Raw genomic sequence first — 19,113 nt, 5'->3', positions numbered from 1 at the left:
TAAGGTGCTCGCTTGTTTAGATCGAGTTATAAAAATCAAAACAACGTTATCAAGTCATAAAAAGTTTAATAAACAAATAATCAAGTGACAATTGTTTACATCAAGTGTTATCTTAGTGCATAGTGGCGTATTACTAGGATATCTTTGCAAAAGTGATCAGTGAATATATCATTACAATCATTTTTTGTGGGTGTATACCGAAAACGCAAGTTGTTCTAACAGTTTGTGTACCCTGCATGCGCAATTAGTAAAATAATCACAAATAGTTGTCAGTGCCATCTGGGTTTCGTCAGAAAACGCAATTTTGTAGTGCCGTCTAGCGCAACACACTTATTAAGTGTAGCTGGGTCTGTCTGTCTGCCGTGCGCGCATATCATAAAAAATTGTTGTACCTACGCAATGACTAAATGCGGAGGCTGTAGCAAACACATACCGCGGGGCGATGTGACTAAATGCGCGAAATGCTCCAAATGCGCTACTGTCTATCACCCGTACTGCCTAAAGGGGGGTGATCAAGATGCGCGCCCTGACACCTGGCTGTGCCCTGCGTGCGCCCCGGCGCCGGCAGCCGCGGAGACCATCCCCGCCTCCCCCCTCACACGGGCAGTGTCGAGCAGCCCGGACGTGCCCGAGCTGGTCGTGGCTGAGGACCGGCTCAACTCCACGGCGAACGACACCACCGAGGAGTTCAAGGTGGAACTCGGGCTCGAGATGCGGCTCTTCCGCCAGGAGCTGACAGCGGTCCGACAGGAGATCCAGATGTTCCGCAGTGAAATGATGGAGATGAAAAACTCCTTCACTGCAACAGATCAGCGTCTCAACACACTGGACTCGCGAGTGGACTTGCTGGAGCAGCGGCTCACGGAGGGGACGGGCTCGCGGCTCGAGGCTGTCATAGCAGAATTGCGACTGGAGCTCAATGAGAAAGACCAGGAGCTGCTTGAGAACGACGTGGAGGTGACAAATCTTCCGGAGGAGAACGGAGAAAACCCCATGCACCTGATACTGTCAGTGGCATCAAAGCTCGGGGTCAACCTGCACGAGTCAGACGTGGTGAGCGCGGAGCGTGTTGGTGCGAGGAACAGGTGGAGCCGGGCGCCGGGCGACAGCGGGGAGGGCGCGGGCGCGGGGGCGGGCCGGCCGCGGCCGCTAGTGGTGCGGCTCACGCGACGCGCGGTCAAGGACGAGCTGATGACTGCCGCGCGCGTCCGCCGCGGGGCCACTTCAGCCGACCTCGGGCAGTCCTCCGCGCCGCGTCCCATCTATGTTAACGAACGCCTAACGAAAACCAACCGCCAGCTATTCTACCAGGTTCGGGAAGCTGGCCGTAGGCAGTCGTGGCGATTTCTCTGGACCAAAAAAGGCCGCATCTACGCACGCCAGGGCCAGGACACTCCGCGACACTGGATACGCACTGTTCATGACATTGCTCGTGTGTTTGGTGTCGCTCCGACTACTGCCTCGAACGTTTAACTACAGCAAAATAACTTGTCATTACACTATCGGCCTTCCTACCTATACTTATAAGATGCCTTATTGTTGTATTCCATTACAGACACAAATTGTTTACATTATGTGCGTAGCTAGTACATTTTCTTGTTTTGTACATAAAATTGAACCGTTATCTCTTAACTATAGGAGCCTCGTTATGTCTGAGAGAGTTTTATGTTGGTCTTATTGTTTCGGTTATGTTTGTAGCTATGGGCGTCATCGATACCTGTTATATTATCATGTTTCAAGCACTAATCTAAGAGTTACCTCCGTGTCTATTGTGTGTTGTTGCCCGGGACCGACCGCGGCGGCGGCAAGCTGTTGTTTAATGATAGCCGAACGTATTGTACGACCCGTGAAATATATATTATACACCCTTATACATACTTACACATGCCTATACATACACATAAATATACACATTCCCAAATGCATATTTATTTCCAACATCTATAACATATCTGAATCGCTTACCTATAAAATACATGTAAATAAAAATGAAAAAACATAAGCTATTTACAGTTGGTATTTTTAACGCGGGATCCCTGTCAACCGGTCATGATGAATTTATAGCAACTATGCAACGATATGGAGCGGATATAATAGCGATCAACGAGACATGGCTTAAGGAGGGCACGACAGACTGTGCCCCGGTAGTGCCCGGGTACAAGCTGCGTCACGTGCCGCGCCCGCCCGCCCTGCGCGCCCGCGGCGGCGGCGTGGGCTTCTACATCAAGGACGGCATCACCGCGCGCACGAGGAAGCACCCTGTGTCGCCCTCGGTGGAGCAGATGTGGGTTAGCTGCACTGTCAACTCCATCAAGTTACTCATCGGAACCGCGTACAGGCCAGAATGGTTAGATATTAACACGTTCTTCGATTCTCTAACGGATTCGATCACCTCTTTTTCTGGCTATGATCAATTGTTACTGATGGGAGACTTCAACATAGACTTGTTGACCAATAATAACAAGAGTACCTTATTCAGGGATTTCCTACGTAGCGTTGGTTTAACACAAACAGTACAGGAACCTACCCACTTTGCCAACGACAGCAGCGAGACACTAATAGATATAGTTTGCTCAGATACTGAAATTAGCCATACTAAAGTTGACTATATTCCTACACTAGGTAGGCATGCATTTATTACAGCAATATTAAATATTAAAAAACCCAAAATCATACCTAAAATTATGACCATTCGACCTCTAGGCAACATACTTTGGGACTTCTTCAATAATGATTTAAATAATCTCGATTGGGAAAGTATCATGCAAATTAACGACCTAAATGCAATGATAGATAATTTCAATAACATGGTTCACCAATTGTTTAATCTTCACGCGCCAGAAAAGCAGATATGTATCAGAGATCCCGGCTACCCGTGGATAACTGACAACATAAAATATATGATGTACTTGCGAAACGCAGCATTCAAAAAATATAAATTAACCAAGTCGGAGAGTAATAAAACCTACTACCTTGAATTAAAAAAACTAGTGAACTCGTCCTTAAATCAAGAAAAACGCGCCTATTTTGAATATTTTGTAAATAACAATAGCAAAAACTCAGTCTCACTCTGGAAGAATCTAAAAAAAACCGTACTCAGAAATCATAAACAAACTGACCTGCCACCGCAATTTAATGACCCTGAGGCGATAAATAAGCACTTTTTAGATTTACCTACTAAGGAGGAATTAAATTTTTCTGACTTAGCTAATTTTGAAACCAGTAGATATGGTCAATCTAAATTTCAGCTTCATTCTGTAGATAGTAAAACCGTACATAAATGCATTAATCACTTAAAATCTAACGCACAAGGTATCGACTGTATTTCTCTTGACATGATCTGCCTCACCCTTCCGCGCACGCTGAATGTTATTACCTACATTATAAACTATTCTTTGACAAACTATACATTCCCGGAACTTTGGAAAACTGCTATAATTAAACCTATACCTAAGACATCGTGTCCATCTACGGTAAATGAACTGAGACCAATTAGCCTACTCGTATGCCTGTCAAAAATACTAGAAAAAGTCGTAAGGGATCAGATGAGCAAATACATTGAATGCAATAATATTCTCCCCACTGTCCAATCAGGGTTTAGGAAATTTCGCAGCACGTCAACGGCTCTCCTTGACGTAGTAGACAATATACTATGCTCCCAGGACAAAGGCCAGGGCACTATCCTCACACTTTTAGACTTCTCACGTGCCTTCGATACCATTAGTGTCCCTCGCCTCCTAGCTAAACTGACCTACTATGGATTTGAAGCCGATACAGTGAGATGGTTCTACAGTTATCTTAATCAACGATCTCAGATTGTAAAGCTCACTAATATCAATGGTGAAACGCAAATCTCATCACCCAGTCCAGTGACGAGAGGAGTCCCGCAAGGATCAATCCTTGGTCCCCTTTTATTTATCTTGTACGCTAGTGACATAGTAGACTGCATTAAAAATTGTAAATATCACATCTACGCTGACGACCTGCAAATTTACCTTTCATGCGTCCCAGATGGCACTGAAGAAACAGTAAGACTAATAAATGAGGACCTAAACCAAATAGTGGCTTGGTCTAAAATTAATTCTCTCCTACTGAACCCGATTAAGTCGAAATTTCTTATAATAGGCACAAAACAACAGGTACACAAAATAAAATCCCATAACCCAGATATTAAGGTGGCCGGAGAATCTATTCAATTAGTAAGCGAGGCTAAAAATCTCGGCATCAATTTCGACTCTAACCTACGCTTTGAGAAACACATTTTAAATTTAGTATCAAGCTGTTTTTATAGATTAAAAGTTCTTTATCGTATAAGACCATACATAAAACTTGAAGTTCGTGAACAATTATGTGAAAGTTTAGTTCTATCTAAACTAAACTATGCAGACACCGTTTACGGCCCCTGTCTCTATGGCAAAACGCAACGTCTCCTTCAGCGTGTTCAAAATGCTTGCGCACGGTACTGCCACAATATCCCTGCACGATGTCACGTGACACCTTACATAAATAAGTCGAAATTTTAAAATTAGCAAGCCGTCGGCATCTCCACTTTGCTTGCCTCCTATATGGTATCATACAAAAAAGGGTGCCTGAATATTTGTATAACAAGTTACGGTGGTCACGTGACTTCAACTCTCACCGCACCAGGGCGTCCTCGTACTTGCTCCTGACTCCACAGCACAAGTCTGCAGCATTCATGGGCTCGTTCTCCTTCAACTCCACTCATTGTTGGAATAGGTTAGATCCTAGTCTGCGCGACCTGAAAACCGTGCAATCATTTAAGACTAAGCTCAAAAAATCCTTGCTAGCAAAACAAAAGTCTGATTGATAGCAGTCGTCCGAGTTTCTCATGTCATATACCTACAAATAATTTCATTTTCAAATATCAATATATACCTATTATTATTATTTTTTTGTTAATCATAGTTGTTTTTGTCTCCTGCCACACGCCATGTTTGTTTAGTTTTATTATATATCATACAGTAGGTACTTATGTATATTATACACTCGCACTAGGCCACCGTGGTGGACTAAGCCTAAACCCTTCCTTCATTGGAAGGAGAACCGTGCCGCAGCAACGGGGAAGTGATGGGTTGTGATGATATACAGTTAAAGTAGGTGTATCTACTTACAACAGTGTTATTCGCGACGTGCAGACAGAATATTCAAACAACATCCCTCCATATTTGTGTAATTACCTACTACATAAGTAGTGGTTCGTTATGTTCGCAGCATAAATTCTGGAATAAATGTACACAAGGTCAAAAAAGAATAAAACCACCGAGTCTAAATAAATTCCATGAAGGTAAATATTTAAATAACATGACTGTAAGCATTTATTATGAAATATATGACTACTTACCTCATACTCGTACACATAACTTCTTATTACTTATAATTTATTAAAGTTTAACATTTCACATTTTTCACATCGTATTTTATACTTTATTCAATCTGTAATTTAGCACGTAGTGAGTGTGCAGCGCGGCAGCGTCGCGTGATCTGTATCTGAAAGCCGCGTGCCCGGGGACAGGGAACTGAAAACACGAACCGGTTTGAACTGGAATGTACCTGCAAACCTCGGGTTCACAATGGCAGCTGTGGTGTACGCTCACTATCAGAACATGCATAGGTACACACACATATAATAAATATATTTAATGTATTTATTAGGTCAGTGGCATCACAGGGGAAGCGGCTGAAAATCAGCGCGGTAGTAGGTATAAACCCCTATCACCGCATAAGCTGAGCCGCCGTCCGTTTCGGTGCTTGGCAACACACACCTAAGTACCTATTGTTTTTGTTTCATTTGTAGTTGTACAGTCCAACTGAAAAGTATTTATCATTGTAATTAAAAGTTAGGATCCACTTTCGTTTTCAGGACCTTGTACTGTACCTACCTTGTTTTTATTTTATTTTTTGTGTACTTTTTACTTTTTTTTTCTGTTTGTTTTTGGTGTGTGTTTGCAGTGCACTGAATAAACATTTTCTTTCTTTCTTTCTTTCTTTCTATTTTTTCGACGTAGAATTTTACGATTACTTGTCAAAAGTCATAATATTACTCTACCACCATTTCACAAAGGCCCCGTCATTAAGGAGGAAAGAAATGGCGAAAGAAACTCCTTGGCACTGAAAAAGTTCCACCTGCCATTGACGTGTCATGTGTCACTAGTATTTTCATTGCCTGTGAGCTGTGAGTGTGTTTCCATTACAGAAACCAATCGATATTGTTTAGTTTTTATTAGCCTGTTCACTTATTATAGGTACTTATTACCTAAACTCTTGTTTTTTTGAAAAATTACAGTACAATACAAACCTTACCTACATTTCCTAAACCGTAATGAGCCGAGCAAAGCGAGTCCACACTTAAACAAATAAACATATCAATGCAATAAAAATGGGGTTTCATAATCACACCTTTTAAGAACATTTTTTTAACGGCGCATTTTGCCAACTAAAAACTAAAAAATTTTGTTCAAATTTCCTATTAAATAATTTGAAAAATTGGGCCCATTTGGAGTCTGAGTTTTGTGAGTGGAACTGTTTCTTTGCCCGTGAGTGTAATAATAATATTGAATTAATTTTCATATTTTATCTTAAACCATTACGCTGGCAACCCAGGTCGCGTGAGCGGCTCGCGTGTCCCAGCCTCGTTTAGGAAAACACTAGTGTAATTATGCTCCCCTCAATTCATTTAGATCTCTTTTGCCGGACGAGAGCAAAGGCCCACGCGAAATATGTGATATTATGATGGTACAGGTAAGTAGGTACAGTTGGTAAAAGAAATATTAATGCCACCTCAGCGGAATCACTTTAAACGGAAATCAGAATTTCAAAACTGGCGAAAAATAAAATTAATTTTCCATATTTATAAACTTTGTTGGTCACGTGACTTTTTTACTATGGAGAATTACTTTTTTTTCTCGAATTTTTAAATTCTGATTTCAGTTTCGGGCTTAGATATACCATGCTGCACATGTAGGTTTCGGCTTAGTATACCCTTTTTGCAACACCCTGTATATTTTTCTGACTGTACCTACATTATAACATAATATAACAGACTTTTATATGAACCACGAAAAAGCAAATAATTTTATGAGGATTTTTGTTTACGGGGTTATTTGTTTTACGATTATGGATGGCGGTCGTTGTGTAAATGTGAGGTTGTAATATTATCTGTGTGATTTACAATATGTTTCAAGATTTTACATTAAATAAGGAGGTAACTACATAATAATGTTGTATTCTGTAATTGTGGTTCGTTTTTCGTCCAACTCCGTTCAGATCACAGCATCTCATCTCCATAATATTGAAAAGGCAAAAGTTTGTGTATGTGTGTGTTTATGTCGATATGTACTTACATGTTTATGGCTTTTGGCTTAGTATACTCTTTTTGCAACACCCTGTATATTATATAATATGTGAAAGCCTCTCACAGCTTTCTGCCCTTTGCTGTCGAAGCAGCAGGTTCCTGGGGAACAGAGGCTTTATGCTTCATCAGAGAGCTTGGCAAGCGCCTGAAGGAAAAAGGTCATGATGCTCGCTCTGGGTCGTTCCTGGTTCAGCGCATTTCGTTGGCGATACTGCGTGGTAATGCGGCTGGCTTGTTGGGCACTTTCGAGCCAGGATCGATACGAGGCGGCATCTTTGACTAGTTAGACTAAGCTTGAGGCGAATACTTTGAATTAATACTTATATTATGTTAAGTATATCCCGAAATTCCCACGGGAAACTCTTTTAATGCTGACGGAGTAAGTTCGAGCGAAAAAGCTAATTCTGAAATAAACACAAGCCAGGGTTAAGTGCCTACTCCTGTCATAAACAGACACAGCAATAAACATTTTCAGGCTGAAGCCCTTTACAGAAACATCACATCAACATAATGAAATCATATCTTTCATTTCGTATTATTGTTAGAGCTTGTTCTGAAGATTCTGGCTTAGGTTTATGGATTATTTTTGTATGGCATTTGTACTGAGATTCACTTATGGATGACATGAACGGGAAAAGCAATGCTTACTTCTTTGGTAGTAGGTATATTTATAACTAGAGGTTGCGTTGTGGCGCGGGCTGCAAGCAGCCGCGCGGGGCTTTGATGCTATTGGTTTAGGTGGGATTGTTTTCATTTTGAATTTTGATTTCAGCAGGGTATTGACTTGAACATATCGTAGCAAATCTTTCTTGCGTTTTGTTACGCCTTAAAAACTGTTTTCACTATGAATGTCTTTATTAAAGTGGTACTGATGATTTTATTTCAGGTGGGATTAGTTTTCAGTATGAATTTCGGTTTCAGCAGGGTATTGACTTGAATATACCGTAGAAAATCTTTCTTGCGTTTTGTTATGACTTAAAAACTGTTTTCACTATTATTTTCATTATAACAGGCATACTGATGATTTTGTTTTACGTGGGATACGGTTTCCAGTATGAATTTTGGTGAGATACGGTTATTCACTTGACTGTTACGTATCGAATATTTTATGGGGTTTAGTTTTCCCTTGAAATCTAATTTCAGTATGAAATTTTGGTAACAGATGGGTATTAACTTTGCCACAATACACTGATGGGCAATGAAAAGGTTCCACTGAGAAAAGCTAAACGGAAAAATGTAGCTTAATGCCGTCTTCTGCAACATTGACGTATATTTAACAGAGCGTCAGGATATTACCAACTAAAAACGGTAATATTTTGTTCCAATTTTAAATTATATCTTTGTAAAAATTGGGGTCGTATGGTGTCGGCATTTTGTGAGTGGAAATTTTTCATTGCCCGGGAGTGTACGACAGATATTTCTTAAATTTGGCTTTACATAAAAAAACTACACAGGAATGTTAATATTTGCCTTGATAGCTATTTTCATTATGAATTACGGATTGTCTCACACAAATACGGTAGAGAAACTGATCTGTATGGTAATTTTTTGGTTTCGTAAACTTTACCTAGTATCGAGATGACATCGTTTTGTGTACAAATATTGGGTTCTTTCTTTAACACCTCATAAATCTGAGTTACCTCCGATTATATTCTATTCTATTGTGTGTGAGGGTGTAAGTACCTGCACCTGGCTCACCTTTGTGCATATCCCCAAGGTCTAAACTGCTTTCTTAAGCTTGGACCATTTCCCACCACGCTGGTCCACTGCGGATTGGTGGGTCCACATATCTAGATGTGCTAAATCTAGATATGCAGGTTTCCTCACGATGTTTTCCTTCGCCGTAAGAGCGATGGTATACATTGTACTTAAGTTAAAGGAACTCATTGGTGCATGTCAGCGCCGGGATACGAACCCGCATCTCTTGCGTGAGAAGCGGGCGCTTACCCGACTGAGCTACCACCGCTCACGTCCATTCGCGCGTTTTTCTAGCCTCTCGATTATTAGTTTCATAGCAACGAAATACACAGGCTTTATTCATTAATTTCTTATGTTGGTTTGCTGTTTGAGACTATTTTTTACAGAACTATGGTTCAATTTAATCCATAATTGGAACTATAAACGCGCCCAAACCTTTGTCTTTCTTTGATATTCATTCAAGGTATTTTTTGCCACAATTGGCTCTCAGGTTATAGGTATAGTTGTGTTGACAAGGGTATGAGTAGTGCTGTCTCGCTTCGCTCGGTGCTCCAGGGTTTGCGGTATGGTGGTTTACATTATTTTGCCTCGCTTCGCTCAGCTACTCTTTTACGGTAAGGAAATACTTAAGTTGTATTGCCTCGCTGCGCTCGGCTCTTCAGTTGTTGTGGTATAATGTTTTGAAATGTTTTGCCTCGCTACGCTCGGCTCTCCAAGGCTATGTTGGTTTGGATTGTTTTGCCTCGCTGTGCTCGGCTCCTCTCCAGGTCTCGGAATGGTAGACTCGGTTGTTTTGCCTCGCTTCGCTCGGCTTTGCAGTTGCATAGGCACTTGCTGTTTATTGTACTTTAGCCTCGCTTCGCTCGGCTCTTCGGGTTTTCGGATGTTGGTTTCAGTAGTTTTGCCTCGCTCCGCTCGGCTCTCTAGGTTTTGGATGTATGGTTTAGGTGGTTTTGCCTCGCTTCGCTTGGCTTTCCACTTCTTAAACGGGACTTTTCCCGTAGTTTTTCATTATTGATATTAATAATTATGATACGTAATGCCTCGCTCCGCTCGGATTTCTTTCCTTTATGGCAGGGTTACTTGTCGGATGCCTCGCTGCGCTCGGCTGGTTTTATTTTGGTATAGCTTGTAGAAGGACTATGGCCTCGCTGCGCTCGGCACTTACACTGTGGTAAAGTTGATTTACATTTTGTATATTTTAAGGGAAAATATTTTCTCCTCTAAAAGTGGGGAGTTTTAATTTAAAAAAATAATTCTTTGTATTTATCTACACAAATGCGCCATATACCACAAATCTGTCTGACCACTTCAAAGGGGTAAAATTGCTAATGTTGGTAATTTTTTCTAGGTTTTTAGGGAAATTTGGATTTTTTCCCTAAAAGTGGGGAGATTTTATTTTAAATAATTATTGTTTGTATTTATCTACACAAATGCGCCATATACCATAAATCTGTCTGACCACTTCAACGGGGTGAAATTGCTAATGTTGGTAATTTTTTATACGTTTTTAGGGAAATTTTAATTTTTTCCCTTTAAGTGGGGAGTTTTTATTTTAAATTTAAATTTTTTGCATTTAACTACACAAACACACCATACATTCGAAACCCCTCAGACCATCTCAAAGTGATAAAATTGCATATTTATGTAAATTTTCCCATGTTTTTAGGGAAATTTTGTTTTTTTTTCCAATTAGTGGGGAGCTTTTATTATAAATTAAAAATTAATGCATTTAACTACACAAACGCGCCATACATTTGAATCCCCTCAGACCATCACAAAACGATAAAATTGCATATTTATGTAAAATTTCCCATGTTTTTAGGGAAATTTTGTTTTTTTCCCTAAAAATGGGGAGTTTTTATTTCATAGAAAAATTCAGCGTACCTAAACACACAAACGCGCTCTAGAAGTCAAAACTGTCAGACCACTCAATACAGGTGAAAAAGCCTTTAAACATGTAAAATTTCTCTTTTACAAAATGGCTGCCACTTTATCTGTCATTTTGATTTTTGCAGTTTTCGGAATTTTCCCATAAATTTCACCATATATCCAACCATGTACATTGAAAAACATCACCCCACCTCCTCCCCTTCTGGGAGATCAATTCACCTCAACTTGAATCGACGTCGAACTTTTTCAAAAATATAATCTCCCGTACTTCTCAGGGTTGCCAGCCGAAAGTAATAAAAATAGTCAAATGTCATTAGTATGAGCCTTTCTGACTAAACTGCATCATTTTTTTAAATCCAAAACGGTTATTTCTATTTTTTATGTTTTTGGGGAAAATCTCAAAATTTTCCCTAAAAATGGGGAAATTTTATTTAACTGGTATAATCTACCCTACAAACTACACAAATGCGCTGTACAAGACAAATCTCCCCAACCACTCTAAACATGTGAAAAAACCAATCAAAAATCGTGAAAAAAAGTCACTTTTAAAAAATGGCCGCCAAAGCAGTCCGCCATTTTGTTTTTTCAATTTTTCGGAATTTTCCCATAAACTGCACCATACATCAGACCGTGTACAAAAAAAATCATCACCCCACCTGCCTCCCTTCTGGGAGATCAATTCACCTCAAGTTGGGTCGACGTAAAAAAATCCGAAAAAAAATAATCTCGCCTATCGCCCAGGGTTGCCAGTCGAAAGTAATAAAAATGGTCAAATGTCATTAGTACGGGTCTTTCCGACAAAACTGCATCAAATTTTAAAATAAAAAGTGGCCATTTCTACTTTTCATGTTTTTGGGGAAAATCACGAAATTTACCCTAAAAATGAGGAAAATTCTTTCACATGGCAACTCTACTCGTCAAACTACACAACCGCTCTATACAAGTCAAACCTGTCAAATGCCTCAAACACAATAAAAAAACGCTTTGAAAATCCCCGAAAAAACACGTTTTTATAAAAAAATCTCCCCTCCCCCCGCAATTAAAAAAAAATCATTTTTTGGAATTTTCTCATAAATTTCATCATGTGCCCCACCGTTTACAAAAAACAGCATCCCCCCACCTCCCCCCCTTCCGGGAGATCAATTCACCTCAAGTCGGGTCTGACACAGCCTAAACTTTACCTCACTGCAACTCGGCCGCCATTTTGTTTTTTTATTTTTTTATATTTTTTTTATAATCTGTCAGACACTCTAAATACACCCTCGAAATATAAAAAAATGTATGGTCACCAAAAAAGAGGAACAAAAAAAATTTTTTTTTTTTACAACTTTTTTTAAAAAGTCGAGGTTTTTCTCTACTCACCGGAGCACCCTGTACATTTCCCTAAAACATTTTCATATCAAAAAATGGCTCCTTCTGGGAGAACTACTATGTCAGTCAGTCAGTGAGTGGTAATCCAGCTTTATATATTATAACTAGAGGTCGCGTTGTGGCGCGGGCTGCAAGCAGCCGCGCGGGGCTTTGATGCTTTTGGTTTAGGTGGGAGACAGTTTTCAGTATGAATTTCAGTTTCAGCAGGGTATTGACTTGAATATACCGTAGCAAATCTTTCTTGCGTTTTGTTATGCGTTAAAAACTGTATTCACTATGTTTTTTTTTATTAAAGGGGTACCTACTGATGATTTTGTTTCAGGTGGGATTAGTTTTCAGTATGAATTTCGGTTTCATCAAGGTATTGTCTTGAACAAACCGTAGCAAGTCTTTGTTGTGTTTTGTTTTGGATTAAAAACTGTTTTCACTATGAATGTCTTTATTAAAGGGGCACTGATGATTTTATTTCAGGTGGGATTAGTTTTCAGTATGAATTTCGGTTTCAGCAGGGTATTGACGTGAACATACCGTAGCAAATCCTTGTTGCGTTTTGTTATGCCGTATAAACTGCTTTTACTATGAATTTCTTCATTAAAGGGGTACTGATGATTTTGTTTTAGGTGTGATACGGTTTTCAGTACGAATTTTGGTGAGATACGGTTATTCACTTGACTATAACGTATCGAATATTTTATGGGGTTTAGTTTTCCCTTGAAATCTTATTTCAGTATGAATTTGGTAGTAGATGGCTATTGATTTTCTCATAATACACTCACAACTTACAAATTCAAGAAATATCCGTTGTACACTCCCGGGCAATGAATAAGTTCCACTCACAAAATGCCGACCCCATACGACCCCAATTCCTGTAGAGTTTTTTAAAACTCCACAGGAATTTTAATATTTGCCGTGAAAACTATTTTTAAATTACGGATTGTCTCACACAAATACGATAGAGAAACTGATCTATATGGACATTTTTTGGTTTCGTAAACTTTACCTAGTAGCGAGCGAACATCGTTTTGTGTACAAATATTGGGTTCTTTAATACCTCATAAATCTGAGTCACCTCCATTCGCGCGTTTTTCTAGCGTCTCGATTATTAGTTTATTCTGTCCTGAAAAGAAACTTTTACATAGCAACGAAAACAGGCTTTTTTTAATTCATTAATTTCTTATGTGGGTTTGCTGTTTGAGACACAGTAAGTAGGATAAAGTGCGTTTTTAAACATTATAGAACTATGCTTTACTGAAATTTAATTCATAATTGGTTGCACACGTATGTGGAACTATAAACGCGGCCAAACTTAGACTTTGTCTTTCTTTTTTATTCATTCAAGTTATTTCTTAACCACAATCGGCTCTCAGGTTATATACGTAGTTGTATTGACGAGGGTTTGAGTAGTGTTGCCTCGCTTCGCTCGGCTCTCCAGCGTTTGCAGTATGGTGGTTCGCATTGTTTTGCCTCGATTGGCTCGGCTCCTCTTTTACGGTTAGGTAATACTTGAGTTGTATTGCCTCGCTGCGCTCGGCTCTTCAGTGGTTGTGGTATAATGTTTTGAAATGTTTTGCCTCGCTACGCTCGGCTCTCCAAGGTTTGTGGTATGATGGTTTGGATTGTTTTGCCTCGCTGCGCTCGGCTCTCCAGTTAAACAGGCAGTTGGTGATTAAAGTAGTTTAGCCTCGCTTCGCTCGGCTCCTCTCCAGGTCTCGGAATGGTAGTTTCGGTTGTTTTGCCTCGCTTCGCTCGGCACTTCGGGTTTTCGGATGTTGATTTCAGTAGTATAGCCTCGCTCCGCTCGGCTCTCTAGGTTTTGGATTGATGGTTTAGGTTGTTTTGCCTCGCTTCGCTCGGCTTTCCACTTCTTAAACGAGACTTTTCCCGTAGTTTTTCTTTATTGATATTAATAATTATGATACGTAATGCCTCGCTTCGCTCGGATTTTTTTTATTTATGGCAGGGTTACTTGTCGGATGCCTCGCTGCGCTCGGCTGGTTTTATTTTGGTATAGATTGTAGAAGGACTAAGGCCTCGCTGCGCTCGGCACTTAAACTGTGGTAAAGTAGATTTACATTTTGTATGTTTTAAGGGAAAAATATTTTTTCCCCTAAAAGTGGGGAGTTTTTATTTTAAATAGTAATTGTTTGTATTTATCTACACAGATGCGCCATATACCATAAATCTGTCTGACCACTTCAAAGGGGTGATATTGCTAATGTTGGTAATTTTTTCTACGTTTTTAGGGAAATTTTGATTTTTTTCCCTAAAATTGGGAAGTTTTTATTTTAAATTAATATTCTATGCATTTAAATGCACAAACGCGCTATACATTCGAAACCCCTCAGACCATCTCAAAGGGATACAATTGCATATTTATGTTAAATTTCCAATTATATTAGGGAAATTATGATTTTTTTCCCTACAAGTGGGGAGTTTTTATTTTAAATAATTATTGTTTGTATTTATCTACACTAATGCGCCGTATACCATAAATCTGTCTGACCACTTCAAGGGGGTGAAATTGCAATGTTGGTAATTTTTTATACGTTTTTAGGGAAGTTTTGATTTTTTTCCCCATAGGTGGGGAGTTTTTATTTTAAATTAAAATTGTTTGCATTTAACTACACAAACACGCTATACATTAGAAACCCCTCAGACCATCTCAAAGTGATAAAATTGCATATTTATGTAAATTTTCGCATGTTTTTAGGAAAATTTGTTTTTTTTTCCTATAAGTGGGGAGTTTTTATTATAAATTAAAAATCTATGCATTTAACTACACAAACGCGCCATACATTCAAATCCACTCAGACCATCACAAAACGATAAAATTGCATATTTATGTAAATTTTCCCATGTTTTTAGGGAAATTTTGTTTTTTTTTCCTTTAAGTGGGGAGTTTTTTATTATTAATTAAAAATCTATGCATTTAAATACACAAACGCGCCATACATTCGAATCTCCTCAGACCATCACAAAACGACAAAATTGCATATTTATGTAAATTTTCCCATGTTTTTAGAGAAATTTTGTTTTTTTTCTTTAAGTGGGGAGTTTTTTATTATTAATTTAAAATCTATGCATTTAAATACACAAACACGCCATACATTCGAATCTCCTCAGACCATCACAAAACGACAAAATTGCATATTTATGTAAATTTTCCCATGTTTTTAGAGAAATATTGTTTTTTTTCTATAAGTGGGGAGTTTTTTTATTATTAATTAAAAATCTATGCATTTAACTCCACAAACGCGCCATACATTCGAAGCTCCTCAGACCATCACAAAACGATAAAATTGCATATTTATGTATAATTTCTCATGTTTTTAGGGAAATTTTGTTTTTTTTCCCTAAAAATGGGGAGTTTTTATTTCATAAGAAAACTAAATGCATCCACCTACACAAACGCGCTCTACAAGTCAAAACTGTCAGACCACTCAAAACAGGTGAAATAGCCTTAAAACATGTGAAATTTCTCTTTTACAAAATGGCTGCCACTACATCCGCCATTTTGATTTTTGCAGTTTTCGGAATTTTCCCATGAATTTCACCATATATCCAACCATGTACAAAGTAAAACATCACCCCACCTCCCCCCCTTCTAGGAGATCAATTCACCTCAACTTGAATCGACGTCGAACTTTTTCAAAAATATAATCGCCCGTATTTCTCAGGGTTGCCAGGCGAAAGTGATAAAAATAGTCAAATGTCATTAGTATGAGCCTTTCTGACTAAACTGCATCATTTTTTAAAATCCAAAACGGTTATTTCTATTTTTTATGTTTTTGGAGAAAATCTCAAAATTTTCCCTAAAAATGGGGATTTTTTATTTAACTGGTATAGTCTACCCAACAGACTACACAAATGCGCCATACAAGACAAATCTCCCCAACCACTCTAAATAGGTAAAAAATCCAATCAAAAATCGAGAAAAAAAGTCACTTTTACAAAATGGCCGACAAAGCAGTCCGCCATTTTGTTTTTTCAACTTTTCGGAATTTTCCCATAAACTGCACCATACATCAGACCGTGCACAAAAAAAATCATCACCCCACCTGCCTCCCTTCTGGGAGATCAATTCACCTCAAGTTGGGTCGACGTAAAAAAATCCGAAAAAATATAATCTCGCCTATCGCCCAGGGTTGCCAGTCGAAAGTAATGAAAATGGTCAAATGTCATTAGTGCGGGTCTTTCCGACAAAACTGCATCAAATTTTAAAATCAAAAGTGGCCATTTCTACTTTTCATGTTTTTGGGGAAAATCTCGAAATTTACCCTAAAAATGGGGAAAATTCTTTCACATGGCAACTCTACTCGTCAAACTACACAACCGCTCTATACAAGTCAAACTTGTCAAATGCCCCCAACACAATAAAAAAATGCTTTGAAAATCCCCGAAAAAACACGTTTTTATAAAAAAATCTCCCCTCCCCCCGCAATTAAAAAAAAATCATTTTTTGGAATTTTCCCATAAATTTCATCATGTGCCCCACCGTTTACAAAAAACACCATCCCCCCACCTCCCCCCCTTCCGGCAGATCAATTCACCTCAAGTCGGGTCAGACACAGCCTAAACTTTACCTCACTGCAACTCGGCCGCCATTTTGTTTTTTTATTTTTTTATATTTTTTTTATAATCTGTCAGACACTCTAAATGCACTCTCGAAATATAAAAAAATGTATGGTCACCAAAAAAGAGGAACAAAAAAATTTTTTTTTTTTTACAACTTTTTTTAAAATGTCGGATTTTTTCTCTACTCACCCGAGCACCCTGTACATTTCCCTAAAACATTTTTATATCAAAAAATGACTCCTTCTGGGAGAACTACTATGTCAATGAATCAGTCAGTGGTAATCCAGCTTTATATATTATAATATTTTAGTTAGTGTGTAGTTCGTACTATATAAATGAAACCAATGTTATTCCTATCCTTTTGACCTGTACAATAGGCTGTCCCGTCAGATCTTTTTTTTTATTTCCCTTCCACAAGACCTCTTAAAAGTTGCGTATTGGGTCATATATCATCACAATAGTTTTTGTTATTTAAAAAAAATATATCTTCAGGGCTCTACCGATGCGCGATGTTCAAAGTTTCAAAATTTTGCATTTTTTTTAAATATTAACCATCCAAAATTTTTACTTTTGATCTAAAATTTACACAATAATATACATATCATTAGTGTATGTGAATAAAATAACAAATGTCAAGATCATCGATATTTGTATCAAAACATCAATTTTAATCCAATAAAGTGCGAGTTATTCAATTACTGAAGTTTAACTTCGAAAAATACCTAAAAATTAAAAGATACCCCTTTATTTAAACAAATTTATAGCTATTACATAAAACTGAAGTGTTTTATCGAGTATTCTGAAAAAAAACGACTTTTGTTTCCTTTTTTTTTCTTTTGTATGAAAGTTACAAAAATTCCAAGTGAGGTAGAGTCCCCAAGATAACATGTTTTTTTTAAGATATTTCGTAATCAATGTAATATTACGCAAGTTTTGGTGCCTCTTGTGATACTGATGTCGATTCTGAAGGCAGAAATTCCAAATTTAGAGCTGTCAAAACCTTAACTTCTTTGTTTAAAATTCGACTCTATGATTGTTTCCGTAAATGTCATTTTATGCTAGCAAATTTTTTAGTATGACAGCGTTAAAATTAGAATTTCTGCCTTCAGAATCGACATCACTGTAGCTAGAAAACGAAATTCCCATACAACGACGGGACAGCCTACTGTACAATACATCCAATCTTAATCTCTCTTATTCCCTCCATCCAAATTTTGTCTGGCAGAGATCACTTTAAGTGATAAGACCGCCATTTGTACGTAAATTTAGTCAGAACTTGATATTTTTATTTTTTGGTGTACTTATAAATAAATATAAATAGTATTCCATGTATCTATATATCTACTTACAGCACTGTAAACAACACTCACAGTCAGACTGTGTTAAAAGAACATGTTAATACAATAAACGTATAGGAAATAATAAATAAAAGGGTTTTTTAAGGTATTTTTTTTATTTTACTGAGAACCACCATCTTTTTTCGACGTCGGTTATAAATAAGTATCCAAATCAAATTAAATTCTATTCTATCGACACACACACAGCAGTTTAAAACGGAACAGTCAGAGAGTCACCTACTGTACTTTAAATCTATCTGTAAACTGTAAGCGAAAAAGGATTTAAAAGTAACAAGAAAAACAAGAATCAGTCAGTCGCTGTGAGAATGTAAAAAAATCCTAATAACATTTTCGAGTACATTTTCCCATTGTGTAGCCTTGTGTATGAGCTTGTGTAGTACGAAATGAAATGAAACCTTTTTCGTGAATGCCTTGTGTCATTTCTTAAACTCCATTAGAATGCGTGAGTCATTATTCAAAAAATGCGGGCACATTTCGCTTTTATAGATGACTGAATGATGAATAAGATACGAACTGTAAAATGGGATAGGAATGGCGGGGTTAATACACTCACGAGCAATGAAAATGTTCCACATGCCTTTGGCATTCCGTATGTCACTAGATTTTTTCTATTGCTTGCAAATATACCTACATAATTCTGTATTACAAAAATTAAATTTAAATTCCTCGTGATATTATTGGAGTTAAAAAGTAAGTAAGTAATAAAACTATAAATAAAATACCAAGCCTTTCTACGTAGGAGCTCTGTGGGTGGGTTCCCATTCCTATTACACTTAGGGACCTAATTGTGTCCCCAAACAAGATATTTCGGTAGCGAGAATATTAGAGTTACATACCTAGGCAAGT

At 38.1% G+C, this 19,113-nt stretch overlaps 1 long non-coding RNA gene across 1 annotated transcript; it reads right to left on the bottom strand.

Annotated features, from left to right (window-relative positions):
- Positions 1-4,530: 4,530 nt before the first annotated feature.
- Positions 4,531-5,966, bottom strand: LOC125488640. The gene is made up of 3 exons (XR_007266371.1): positions 5,363-5,966; positions 5,133-5,240; positions 4,531-4,759 (listed from the first exon to the last, which is right to left on the bottom strand). It is a non-coding gene; the product is annotated as an uncharacterized LOC125488640 (long non-coding RNA).
- Between the last annotated feature and the right edge of the window lie 13,147 nt (positions 5,967-19,113).

The sequence above is a fragment of the Plutella xylostella genome, chromosome 6, assembly GCF_932276165.1.
Source record: "Plutella xylostella chromosome 6, ilPluXylo3.1, whole genome shotgun sequence".
In the NCBI taxonomy this organism is placed as follows: Eukaryota; Metazoa; Arthropoda; class Insecta; order Lepidoptera; family Plutellidae; genus Plutella; species Plutella xylostella.
Note: the sequence above shows the minus strand (reverse complement) of the source record. Positions and strands in the feature narration are given on the sequence as shown.